This window comes from Mustela erminea, chromosome 9 (genome assembly GCF_009829155.1).
Source record: "Mustela erminea isolate mMusErm1 chromosome 9, mMusErm1.Pri, whole genome shotgun sequence".
NCBI lineage: Eukaryota > Metazoa > Chordata > Mammalia > Carnivora > Mustelidae > Mustela > Mustela erminea.
The window spans coordinates 10,563,126-10,575,508 of record NC_045622.1 but is presented as its reverse complement, the minus strand read 5'-3'; positions in this window follow the sequence as shown (position 1 = coordinate 10,575,508).

The window sequence follows — 12,383 nt, the reverse complement described above, 5'->3', positions numbered from 1 at the left end:
GTAGTGACAGAACTTAAGGAAAGATATTCACGGTAATATTAACACATATTCATGTGGAGTCACACAGCAGGAACCATGAGAAGTGAGCCCAGGTCCTGGAAAGAAGGAAAGGTGCTGAACACGTTGGTTATAAGGAGATGGATAGTGCATTCCAGTGTCTTCTTTCCACGCCCGTGGCCTCCAGCTTGACGGGAAGAATGGCAGTGGATTAATAATGTCGAGGGGATAGGCTGGAAGAATTCCTGCATTCATTGCCAAACTAGGACCCCAGGCTCTCACGGCCACTTGCATATACGCGTTAGGCACCACGACAAAGCAAGGCAGTTAACTTTCTGGTAAGCATACTAGAGCTGAGACAAGCAAAAAGGGTTCCCTGCTTCAAAGTGCCGGTTAGACTCAAAACCGAAAGGGACTTTAAACATCATCTAGTCCGATCTTACCATTTTACAAGGCAGGAAGCAAAACAGAGAGGCAATACAGTGTTCCCAAAGCCAGAGGCCACTCTGAGTCAGGACCTGGGACCAGAGCCCTCCGGGACCATCTTGAGGGTATCACTGATGTATTTCAATTTCAGTCATTCCTGGAAATCCTGTGAAACCACCTGCAAAGCACATAGCATGAATGTTTGCAAAGTCTTCAGTCTCGGCCTATCTTGCCCATAGGGGAAAGATTTGATTTTCAAAACAAGCTCAAGGGGGCGATGAAGCTGGATAATAAAATTTGAGGTCAAAACTGGTGGGATTGGAGAACACAAGCCTGAGATTCTCCTGTGGCTCGTAAACTAGCGATAATAGCAATAGAGTTGTAACAAGTCTATCAGCTTTCCCCATGTGGCCAGTTGAAGCATATCATGGACATTTGGAGATGGGTTATGTCTCTTGATGTATACGTGCATGGGTATACAGATATATTTACACGCATGCGTGCACACACATATGTATCTCCATTCTGACATATTGGCTTGAAATTGATCCTGGTACTTCATAGTCATGATTCCTACAGGCACAATCCCTGAATGTGTTCCTCTGGGGCTTAGTAAAATTGATAATCCTATGGAAAAGAAACCATGCACCCTGCCTTCTGGGCTTTAGAGTCAGACGAACGTGGGTGTCAAACTATTAAGCAATAAAAATTTGGCAGGTTTCTTAACTTGAGCCTTGAGGTCTCTGTAATCTCAAAGAAGTTGATGAACTTGGCCATGATCCCACAGTCTGTTAGGAGCAGAGCTGGCACAAACTTAGGTCTGTCAGATTCTCCAAGCTGTCCCTCTTCTGGGCACCCCCTGCTTGTACCCTGTGCTGACAGAAGCAGAAGGCTGTCCCCTCTGAGGAAGTGGTCGTCAGGACCGGATGATTGCCTATCCTTCTCTTTTCAAAGCCATCTCTTCTACTCAGAGGAACAAATAGGTTAAGATCAAATAGGATTCTGGTGCTTATGTATGTCAGACTTAGGTTTTATTTTTTTTTTTATTTTTTTTTTAAAGATTTTATTTATTTATTTGACAGACAGAGATCACAAGGAGGCAGAGAGGCAGGCAGAGAGAGAGGAGGAAGCAGGCTCCCCGCTGAGCAGAGAGCCCGATGCGGGGCTCGATCCCAGGACTCTGGGATCATGACCTGAGCCGAAAGCAGAGGCTTTAACCCACTGAGCCACCCAGGCGCCCCCAGACTTAGGTTTTAAAACAAAGTTCTCTCCCACTCCCTCACCCATGTCTAAAATTAAAACGCCAAAAATATTACCAGGAAGAGAAATTTGGTGACAAGCAGAAAGACTATACATTGACTGCAGAATCTACTGCAAGACACGGATTTCTCTGGTTTCTGAAGGCTCCATTCTGTAGGAGCTCCCAGTCATCCGAGGGGATTTTCTTTCAAATAGTTTGACTGTGTGGAAGGTCTCTTCAAAGACTTAATATCCCATTTTTGCAGAAAGAGAATTTTCCTTCTATTGCATTGACTGCCTATTGAGTGCCTTCAATAACAAGAAAAAAAATGAAGTGATCACGGAGGGTGGTAGTTTCATTTCTCCCTCTGCATCTCCTTAGAATATTCTGGAATATTTGCTTCTTGTTGTTAGGCAGATTGGAGAGTGCATGGTGAGATTCTAAGAACACTGGAACTTCAGTTAGAAGACTTGGATCCAGGGGTGCCTGGGTGACTCAGTGGGTTAAACCTCTGCCTTTCAGCTCAGGTCATGATCTCAGGGTCCTGGGATCAAGCCCCACATTGGGCTCTCGGCTCAGCAGAGATCCTGCTTCCCACTCTCTGCCTGTCTCTCTGCCTACTTGTGATCTCTCTGTCAAATAAATAAATAAAAATTCTTAAAAAAAAAAAAAAAAGACTACTTGGATCCAAGGCCACCTCTGCCAAACACTTCCTGTGCAATCGTGGGTGAGTCACTTAACCTTTCTGTGCTTCAACGTTCTCCTCTGTAAAAGTGGAATTATTATATGGGAAATGTCTCCAACTGTCTTAAAGAGTTTGCCCTGTTCTTTGAGAAGAGCCCTAAGAGCGCTCCTTAATTTACTGTGACCTTGAGCAAGCTACTTCCCCTCCTTGGAGCCTCAGGTGCCTTGTGGTTACCACGAACATATTATACTTGTTTTCTTGCCAAGGCAACTCTAGTTATGAAATTCTGTAGTACTCTGTAAGCTCTATCAGATACACTGAAATTCCGTGCTAGCACCTTCTGATTGAGGGAAGGTATAATGTGGGAAGAGATCCCTGTTTATCATAGCTTGGATTCCCAGGACTAGGAAAGCCAGGTGTTGGGGAGCTTCCTACCTCCAAGCAGCGGCAGGCAAAGTGGGGGAAGGGCAACCCGGGCTTCGGCCTGGGCAGGAAATGGTAAGGTGCTTCTGTCGGTGATGGCTCTCAGTGGTTCTAGAAAGGAAAGGAAATATCAGTGGTGAAGCCATGGCTAGGTCATAGAGGAAGGAGTGGGGGCTGGGGGCAGGGCAGCTGTAGTTACAGGAGTGTTTAGCTGTGACCCAAATAAGGTGTCCTTGGTACAGAGAGGGGGATGGAGAATTAGATGCAGATACAAATACAGATGTGCTACTTCAAATCAGGGCCAGAGACATATTTGTCCCTCCTTTGTTTAGAAATCATGACCAAACTCTGCACATCCCACTCAAAGCAGATACCATAAAGTTTGCTACTTCCCACCTCAGGACCTTTGCACTTGATATCTACCCCCTCCCCCACCCCAAGCCAATCTTTCCTCCTATCACACCAGGCACTTGTTTCCATGTTAAGATCTTAAGTCAAATAGCACTTCCCTAGAGAAATCCTCCCTACAGCCACCTTATCTAGAGCTGCTTCCTACCCCCTCAGGCCCTCTGCCCTGCTTTATTGTTTTCAAAGCACTTGTTACTAGGGGAAATTGTTTCCTTTGTTTCTGTGACTGCTCGTTTATTTCCTGGCTCCCCTCCCTGGAGCCTCCGCTGAGCTCCCCTTAGTTAATGGAAGCTTCCCGAGGGTAGAGAGGGCTGGACACCTTCCTGCAGATTGTTGTATGGAAAGCACCAGAGGACAGACAAGGTTTGCTCCCCTCCTATAGGCATCTAAAAAATATTTGTTCAAAGAGTTGAAAGAACAAAGCAAGAAATACGCTGCCTTTTCCCACCTTCTCTCTCCAAGAAGACTTTTTAAACAAGCAGGGCAGCGTGTTCCTGAGGATGAGGGCTTTAGGCCCAAAATCGTGAACAACCAAGGAGGGGAGAGGCATCTGTCCTTCCACAGGCTCTTGCTTCCGGATGTCCCCCCCATCGTGAGATGGCGAAGAGCGTGCCAGCCACGAGTGACAAGGCCTGGAATTACACAGCCCTGTACCCAGTCCCTGTGCGTGGTTTCTCCATCTTATGAATGAGGAAACCAGCTCGACTGAGATCCTCCAGTGTAGAGTCGGGACTTGGCCCACTTGCCTTGGCATGTGAATGTAAGAACGAGCCCACCTTTGCTGCCTTCCCTGTGATAGATCCCGAGGGCTCCCACCAGCGGCCAGTGAGACCGTGCCCAGGGTGAGGCGGAATAGTGATGCCCGGGAAATCTGGCACCCTAGTCACCTTGGTTGCCCAACGTAGTCCTGGTCCAGCTCAATGGAGCTTTCTGCAAGTTTTCTGGTCTTTTCTATTGTGTTGTAAGATCCTTCCTTGTCTAGAAGTACCATCAAAACAACCACAGGGTAGACTTACCTTTGGGAGGATTTAGCTCCCTGTGCTTGTTCCTTCCTTCTTTCTTTCCTTCCTTCATTTCTTCCTTTCCCTTCTTGGCAATCTCTCCTTCAAAAGGCAACTGAAATAATTTTTCCAAAGGACAGATCTGTCAGTCTTCTAACTGAAAACCCTTCAGTGGCTCTTCTCATGGTATACATTTTAAAAAGGGGGCTGGGGTGCTGAACTCCTTGGCCTGGACTTTAAGAGCGTTACAGATCGGTACCATTCTGCCACATGAAACTTGTCCTGCTCCCACAGCTTTGGACAGGCTCTGCCTTCTGACCAGTGCAGCCTTGCCTATCCATCCAGGCCAGAATCATGTACCCTTCAGAGTCTAACCCCAGGGTCGCCCATGCTCAGGACCACTTTGTTGAAACAAAGCTGCTCCGAACTAGCTCTTCACCATCCCAGAAGGGCAGCCAGGTCTATGCTAGCCGGTCCATGCTAGGCAGAGGGTTGGGACCTAAGAAGCCAGCTAGCTAGGGCCTCCCCAACTTCTCTCACTAACAGGGTCTATGGGGGAAACCATCTACCTTCAGTACTTAATGGTAACTTCACAGCCCTCACGAGTGTGACTCCAGCCTTTGAACGAACTTGTTTCTATTTTCCTGTCACAGTGTGGCTCCAAGTTGCTGATAATGAAATGGAATCAGGTTCCCAAGTATCTTGGGACCACCCCCCACACCCACCCCAGGGCCTACTTGTAGACTTTGCCCTTTGACATCAGGCTTCCCAAGCCACCAGAGTCACAGACGGTCGGGTAACTGGTCTGTAGCCTGAAAAATGCAGTGCTCCAGAGCCCAGCCTTCTGCCTGGATCTCCGCTTTGCCGCTTTTTCTCTAAGCTCTCACCTTCCTCCTCTGTGTCTAACTTTTCCGTCTTTGCATGATCTTGAGAATCAAACCAAAGTCAGGCTGACATTTTGGCCCAGTCTCCCCAAGGAGCTCAGATCTGAAGTCTTTATTCCTGGAAAGAAAGCTAATGCGTGTGTGTATGTGTTGGTGTGGGGGAGGCTTAGAGAAGACAGAACAGGTATGGATGCTGTGGTGACAACTACAGGAATAATAAACACAATCATATCTATATTTGCTGAGCACCAGAACGTAATGGTGCTGAGTCTTTTTTCATCCTTTCTATTGTCTCTTCTGGGCATGACTGCTGCATATCTATTTTAAATACGGTTCCTTATGGGGCACCTGGGTGGCTCAGTGGGTTAAAGCCTCTGCCTTCAGCTCAGCTCATGATCCTGGGATCCTGGGATTGCGTCCCACATCAGGCTCTCTGCTGAGCGGGGAGCCTGCTTCCTCCTCCCTCTCTGCCTGCCTCTCTGCCTACTTGTGATCTCCGTCTGTCAAATAAATAAACTCTTTAAATATGGTTCTTTAAAAAAAAAAAAAAGATTTATTTGAGAGAGAGTGGGGGAAGGGGCAGAAGGAGAGAATCTCAGGCAGACTCCCCGCTGAGCGTGGAACCCAGTGAGAGGCTCCATCTCAGGGCCCATGACTCTGAGCCCTGAGCGGAAACCGGAGGCTGACATTCAAGCCTCTGAGCCACCCGGCTGCTCCAAGACAGTTCTTATTATTCCCGTTTCCAAATGCTCAGAGAGTTAAAAAAGTGCGCTAAGGTCAAAGAGCCAGTAACGACAGCTGGTGTTCAGGTTGGTCTTACAGATTTTTTTTTTTAAGATTTTATTTATTTGACACAGAGAGAGAGAGAGAGCACAGCAAGGGGCGAGGAAGAGGCAAGCTCGCTGAGCAGAGAGTCCGATGCGTGCTGGATCCCAGGACCCTGGGATCATGACCTGAGCCAAAGGCAGAGCTTAGTGACTGAGCCACCCAGGCGCCTCTGGTGTGTAAGTAAGTAAGACTGAGGTTCTTACAATTTGGGAGACCCTGAAGAAGTCACTTTACCTCTCTGGGTCTCAGTTAAATTGCACCTGTGACAGAGAAGTAAGGAGACATGCTCCCACCTACTTTATGAGATAATTACCAGGGCTGCATGGGATAGAGAATGTGCCATGCTATGTAAGTACTAGTCATTTTCTCATGGAATCTGAAACCCCATGAGATCTGGGACAGAAGAGAGTTAACACAAGATACTGGGGATTATTTATATGCTCCATGTTCTGATGTGAACCTGTATCTTGTATTCTGAGAGATCCTGGTCCTTTACAACCCCGGCTCTTTGACTAGACTGTGGGACTTGATGCCTTTCAAAAGATACTTTTATTTGAGGCTTCTGACTACTTGGGAATTGGGGAGGCTTCTGACTACTTGGGAATTCTGCAGGCAGGAAAACTGAAATGAGAGGTGGCTGTCAGGAGATCACACAGAGCAGATCTCCGGACATCTGGTCCTCTTTGCCGTCTTTCAGGATTCTCCTGGGCTGGCGACAGAGATGATAGGTGGGTAGCAGGGAGAAGGCGCTGGTGGTTGGGTTAGGGTGGGGGGAGGTGCGGATAGTGGCCCATTAAGGGTTAGGGTAAGGGTCAGCCACCTCCAGTTTACCAGAAGGTGCATAGGTCCTCATTAAACAGCATTTGCATAAAACTCCAAGATGTGAGCCGTGGTTAACTCTTCATCCTATTGCTGTTTTGTTGCCATTTAAATCTCTTTAAACATTTATGTTTTGTCACTTCCTTTCTGTGTTTGAGAGCCCAGGTTGTTTTCAGGGCCGCAGTTTCCAGGACCTTTGCTGGCCCTGGGAGCTTGGCCTCCAAAGCTTCCACGCACAACAGCCCCTGGGCAGGGTACAGAAAGCTTCACTCTTCAGTCTTTGAGGTTGGGCTTTGGGGCTTTGGCCAGAGAGATCTGGGGTCAAATCCTGTCTCTGCCACGTCCTTACGAGCTGTGTCTGGGGCAAATTGTTTAAGCCTCGTGTCATTTGTAAGACGGAGAGAGTAATGCACATGTACGGCAACATTTCAACATTGGTAGGAGATTTACTGTAAAGTATAAGGTGCCCAGTCTGGGTCTGCAATGTAGTAAGTGCTTGGTCATTGTAGCTATTAAAAAAAAAAAAAAAAAGATTTTATTTATTTGACAGAGAGAGAGCACAAGCAAGGAGAACGGGAGGCAGAAGGGGTGGGAGAAGCAGGCCCCCACTGAGCAGGGAGAGCCCGATACGGGGCTCGATTCCGGGACCCTGGGATCACGACCTGAGTCGATGCCTAACCCACTGAGCCACCCAGGCGCCCACAGCTATTTTTACTATGTTTTTTTTTTCCCCCCTAACCTAGTTGGACTCAAGGAGATGACTCCCTGCAGGGTGGCCTTTCGGACAGTGTCTTTGTGAGAAGGGAAAGTGGGCTGTAATCATGCGCCTTGAGGGGTTATGAAGAGGCTTTTGATGGAAAGAAATCCAAGCCGTGGGCAGGAGGGGACAGGACTGCTGGTTACACTCCAGGCCTTCAGACCCTTTTCTCCTCCAGCTACCCTGAGTCCTTCCATTCCACGAAGGGCCAGGCTGAAACCCAGAACGACACCCACAAGGGCCCCACATTCAGCCCCTAAGTGTAATTTCAGGGTCCCTTACAACTGTCCCCTACCGGGATGGAGGCCTGCCACGTTTGTCCTTCCGCAGATGCTGGCATTGCTAAGGGATGTTTGTCCTGCCGCAGATGCTGGCATTGCTAAGGGAAGCCGAGGAAAGGGGCAGCAGAACAGGAGGAGAAAAGAACTGTGCTGTGAGGAATGAACCAGACCAGGTGGAGCAAGAGAAGAAAACCCCGACCCCTCCCTGCTGGGGGCAAAGAGAGCACCCACAGCACTCCTGCCTGCCCCAGGAAAGCCTGCGGCCTGGGTTGGGGGTGGGGGGGAGAAGCCTCAGAAACCACCCTGGCCTGTCTCCCATAAGCCCAGGCTGCGTAAAGAGCCCAGACCCAAGTTGTAGGGTAGAGGCAAGAGGATGGCTCATCCTCCAACCCCTCAACTCTCCTCCCTCCCATGATTTCAGAACCACCTGAGCCAATTGGTAGAAAATGCCTATTCCTGATCTCCACCCTAAAACCCACCCAAGCACAACTCTAGGAGTATGAGGCTCAGCAACCTGTATTTTAAACAGAATCTCCCCTGGAGTTTGAAGGGTAAGAACAGAAGGGTCTTTCGGGCTGAACAGAAAAGATAGATCTAGAAAAAAAACCCTCTCTCTGTGGGTTGATTTTTAAGTATCACACAAGTTAGATTCAGGACAAGACTGGCAACAAACATTTTGGTTTGACCAAAGTGTACTGTATGCCTAGGATGTGCTTGGAACTTACTCAGCCGCCAAGCTGCCAGGACGGTTAGAGGGAAGGGGACCTGGTAGAGAGCAGCCAAGACTCCCCGTTGCGGGCAAGGCCACCGGCACGCATGTGCAATGCTCCAGCGACGGGTCCCAGGAGCGGGAACCTGGGGCCTGAAAGGAGGGACCAGGAGTCTCCCCGTATTTCATTTCAGATCACATATTGTCCATAGAAGATGGACTCCCCTTGCTTTAATCTCTCTGAAACCAAAACATAGAGAAGCCGCCTCTCTCTCTCTCTTTGGCATTATCGTTCCTGGAGAGGATGAGAGGAGGTTGAGCACTGGTTCACTTCTATTTGCTCATCTGAAATTTGGGCTCCGGGCAGCCCTGCGTGTCTCATCTTAGCCAAAGTAAAGGAACTTTCTGCTTTACTCTTCTCCAGCAAAAACAGCAGTGAGTCAAAATAAACAGGCCTTGGAATGCAAACGCTGGCTCCTCCTACGAAAGGCAAAATACTTCTCTGTGCGGCTGGGGGCCCGCCGTGTGCGGGGCACGGCCGCGTGTGCACCTCCAGCGCGCGCCCACCTGCTTGTGCACAGGGCGGGGCGGGGCCCGGCTGGGACCGTCCCGGAGCAGAGAGGCGCTCGCTGCGGGGGGCCTTGCATGGGGAGGTTTTAACCAGGGATAGTTTTTAAAAGTCTGAGGAAGTGAAGTTCACTTTGTGTGGCTGACGGGCCTTGCTCCTGGAGCGGGCGGCCTCCGCCCCCTCGCGGTGTGGGTTCTCCGCCCACCGCCGAGTAAGCTCCTGACCTCCAGCCACCCGCCGGAGCCCGCTGCGCACCCCTAGGCCCGGCGCAGCTCTGGTCGGGCGGCCCGCGGCCATTTCCGCCAAGCCCTGCTGACCTCTAGTGGTCACAAGGTAGAAGTGAACAGGCCCCCGGCCAAAGTGCAGGAAGCAAGGTCTGCTCACACCTGCGCGCTTCTCACCCCCCCCACCCCCGCCCCGCCTGCACATCAGAATCACTTGGAGCTTTAGAAACAGCCCTGTCCAGACCCCACTGCAGGCCAGTCTAGGCAGAATGTCAGATGCTGGGATCTTGGCGTCGGTGGGGTTGTTTTTTTTTTGGTTTTGGTTTTTTTTTTTTTTTTTTTTTTAATTTTGTGCAGCCAGGAGTGAGCCCCGGGGGTCTCAAAAGCAGGCATTTGCCCACCCCTAACGTGGCTGTGGGGAGTAGGTGGCTATGCTCTGTGTCTGAATATGGCTGAGATGCCTGTCCTCCTATGTGCCCGAGTGGGGTGTCTGAGCAGCACTGTCTGTGGGTGGGTCCCCTCTGGTGTGGCCGTACCGGGGTCCTGTCCCCTACTGGGAGACTGAGCTGGGGTGGGGTTCACACGCCCTTGCACAGACTCAAGGAGCAAAGGGCCCCCTCGGTATCTCCTGTCCTTCTAAGTCCCAGGAGCTAGTTTACGGCCTCTTCCCCTCGCCCCACAGGTCCCAGGAAGCTCTTCCTGCTACCCCACATCAGTCCCTCTTAAGAAGAGTCTAGATTTTTGAAAAGTTTTTGTTCACTCGTTTAAGTAATCTCTACACCTAGTGTGGTGCTCGAACTCGGGACCCCAAGATCAAGAGTCAAGTGCTCTTCCAATGGAGCCAGCCAGGCACCTGGATTGGAGTCTAAGCTGAAAAAAGCCCAGCTTGGCCATGAGCTCTGGTAGCAGGTAGGATTGGTAAAGGGGCCTGGGGCTGCAGTACCCAAGGCTCCTGGGAGGGGCTGGGCCATTTTCTTGAGGCTCAGCACTCCATCAGGCATCCACAAAGTGGGCTGGAAGGGAGAAGAGCCTGCGCCAGCACAATTAAATTAATTTCCAGCAGCTGCGTGGGATTAAAATTACCCACTTCTCCCTGGTCTCTGTCTAACGTTCCTGAAAACAATCTCCTGATCCTTTTCCTTCTACTTGTATCTTTCCTTGTGGTCATAGTTTTTGGTAGATTTACTCCTGATTGCTCTGCCTTTCCTTGGCATCAGCTTGGCTGGAGGGCCTCGCCCTGGTGAGATACCCCCCACCCACGTCAGAGCAGCCTGACCCTCCACTTTCCAGACTTGCCGAGGGAACTGGGCAGGACCAAATCCAGGGAGCAGCATGACCTCAGCAGTGGGCTTCCCAGCCCTCACAGGGTTCCCCGGCCACCCGGAGACTTGCGCTCCACAGGCGGGTCCTTTCAGGGGGCAGAGGAAAGGCACCTCATGAGATTAGAGCGAGTGCCACCCTTAGGGCCAAGGATGCTGTGCTTCCAGCAGCTGGCTCGGCTCTCTCTGAGCCTTTGTCTTCCCTCTGTAAAATGGGGACGAGATTATCTATCACACAGGTGGTTGTAGAGATTAAATGAGATAGAAAAAAATAGACACACAACATAGAGATGATGGCTAGAACCTGCCCTGTGGTAGACGATACTATCGTTATAGTGGGATGGAGAGATATATATATATATATATATATATATATATATATATATCTCCATCCCACTATCGTTATAGATATATATATATCTCCATCCCACTATAACGATAGTATATATATATTATATATATTATATATAACGATATATAATATATATATATTATATATAACAATATATATATATATATAGTGGGCTATAGTGATAGCTAGCATTTTCTCAGTGCACATTACAGGAGGAGGTCTCAAGCTTCTCACACGTACTATTTCCCTGTCACGTCAGTGCTCTGAGGTGAATCTTTTTATCATCCCCATTTACAAATGGGAATATGAAGTGGACAGGTATCAGAAAACATGTCCAAAGACACCTGGAAAGATCAGATGCCATGTCCTCGGAGAAGGTATCCCTGGGCTGTGGCCGTCCTTAGGCATAGCGTTTGCTTGTACCTGTGAGGCAGGCGTGTACACACACACACACACACACACACACGTCTTTGCTCATTGTCACTGCATGAGCCCAGGCCCGGCGTGCTTTCTCTGGAAGGGTTTCCCCAGAAAGGCCACCCCTTAGAGAAGCCAAAGAAGAACAAACTAGCCACTGGAACTTAGCAAGAGAAAACTAGCAAGAAGGGAAGCTAGTTGCCTTTGGACAAAGGGAGAGATTCCCAGGGAGCCAGCTGGCCCCACAGGGCAGGGAGTCACCCACACCTCAAACTGTGATGAGGCTTGTAGGAGAGGGAACAGGCTTCCTCTGACCTCTCCCAGATTAGCCCCTTTCTTTCTGGGGGCCCCCGGGTGCTACAGCCAGCTCATCCCAAAGCCTCACCTGCCAACAATGTCGGGGCCCTGCACCTGCCTTTCCAGACTGTGTGGTCGTGTCACCACCTTCTGTATCATCTCTAAGGTCTCATCTGGCCTGACAGTCTCAGTGTGGTCTCCGTCAGCTGGGGACCGCCACAGTGGGTGTGTGTGGGGGACATTTTTCTGGTGGGTTCTGGGTGACACGCATCCTCACAGCAGAGGAAACATGTGAGGGAGATCACTGCTTATGCCGGCATTGCTGCCGTGCCCATGGCTTGAGTTCAGGGTCAGAATCAGGGTGTGGGGCTAGTGCAGTGTGGTTGTGAAGTTAGGAGCAGTCCATCCTCCCAAATGCCTCAAAGGGATATAAGGAAACACCAGAGCAAAGAAAAGAGAGAGCCCAGAAGAACCGCTCCAGGCATAGCTGTCCCCCCCCATGTGGCACCTGCCTGGTGCCAGCTACTGTCCAAGGAGCTTAGAGACACAAACTCATTTAGGCCTTGGAACAACCCTGCAGGGGTGGGTATGATCATCCCCTTCTTACAGATGAAGACAGAGCCATGACAAGGTCACACAGCTGGTAGCTGGCAAGACTAGAATTTGAAACTAGGAGGTCTAGCTCTAGTGTTCATTATGTCGCTTCCCCAAGAGTGTCCCCCATCCAGGCCCAGGGTCATTCGGGAGA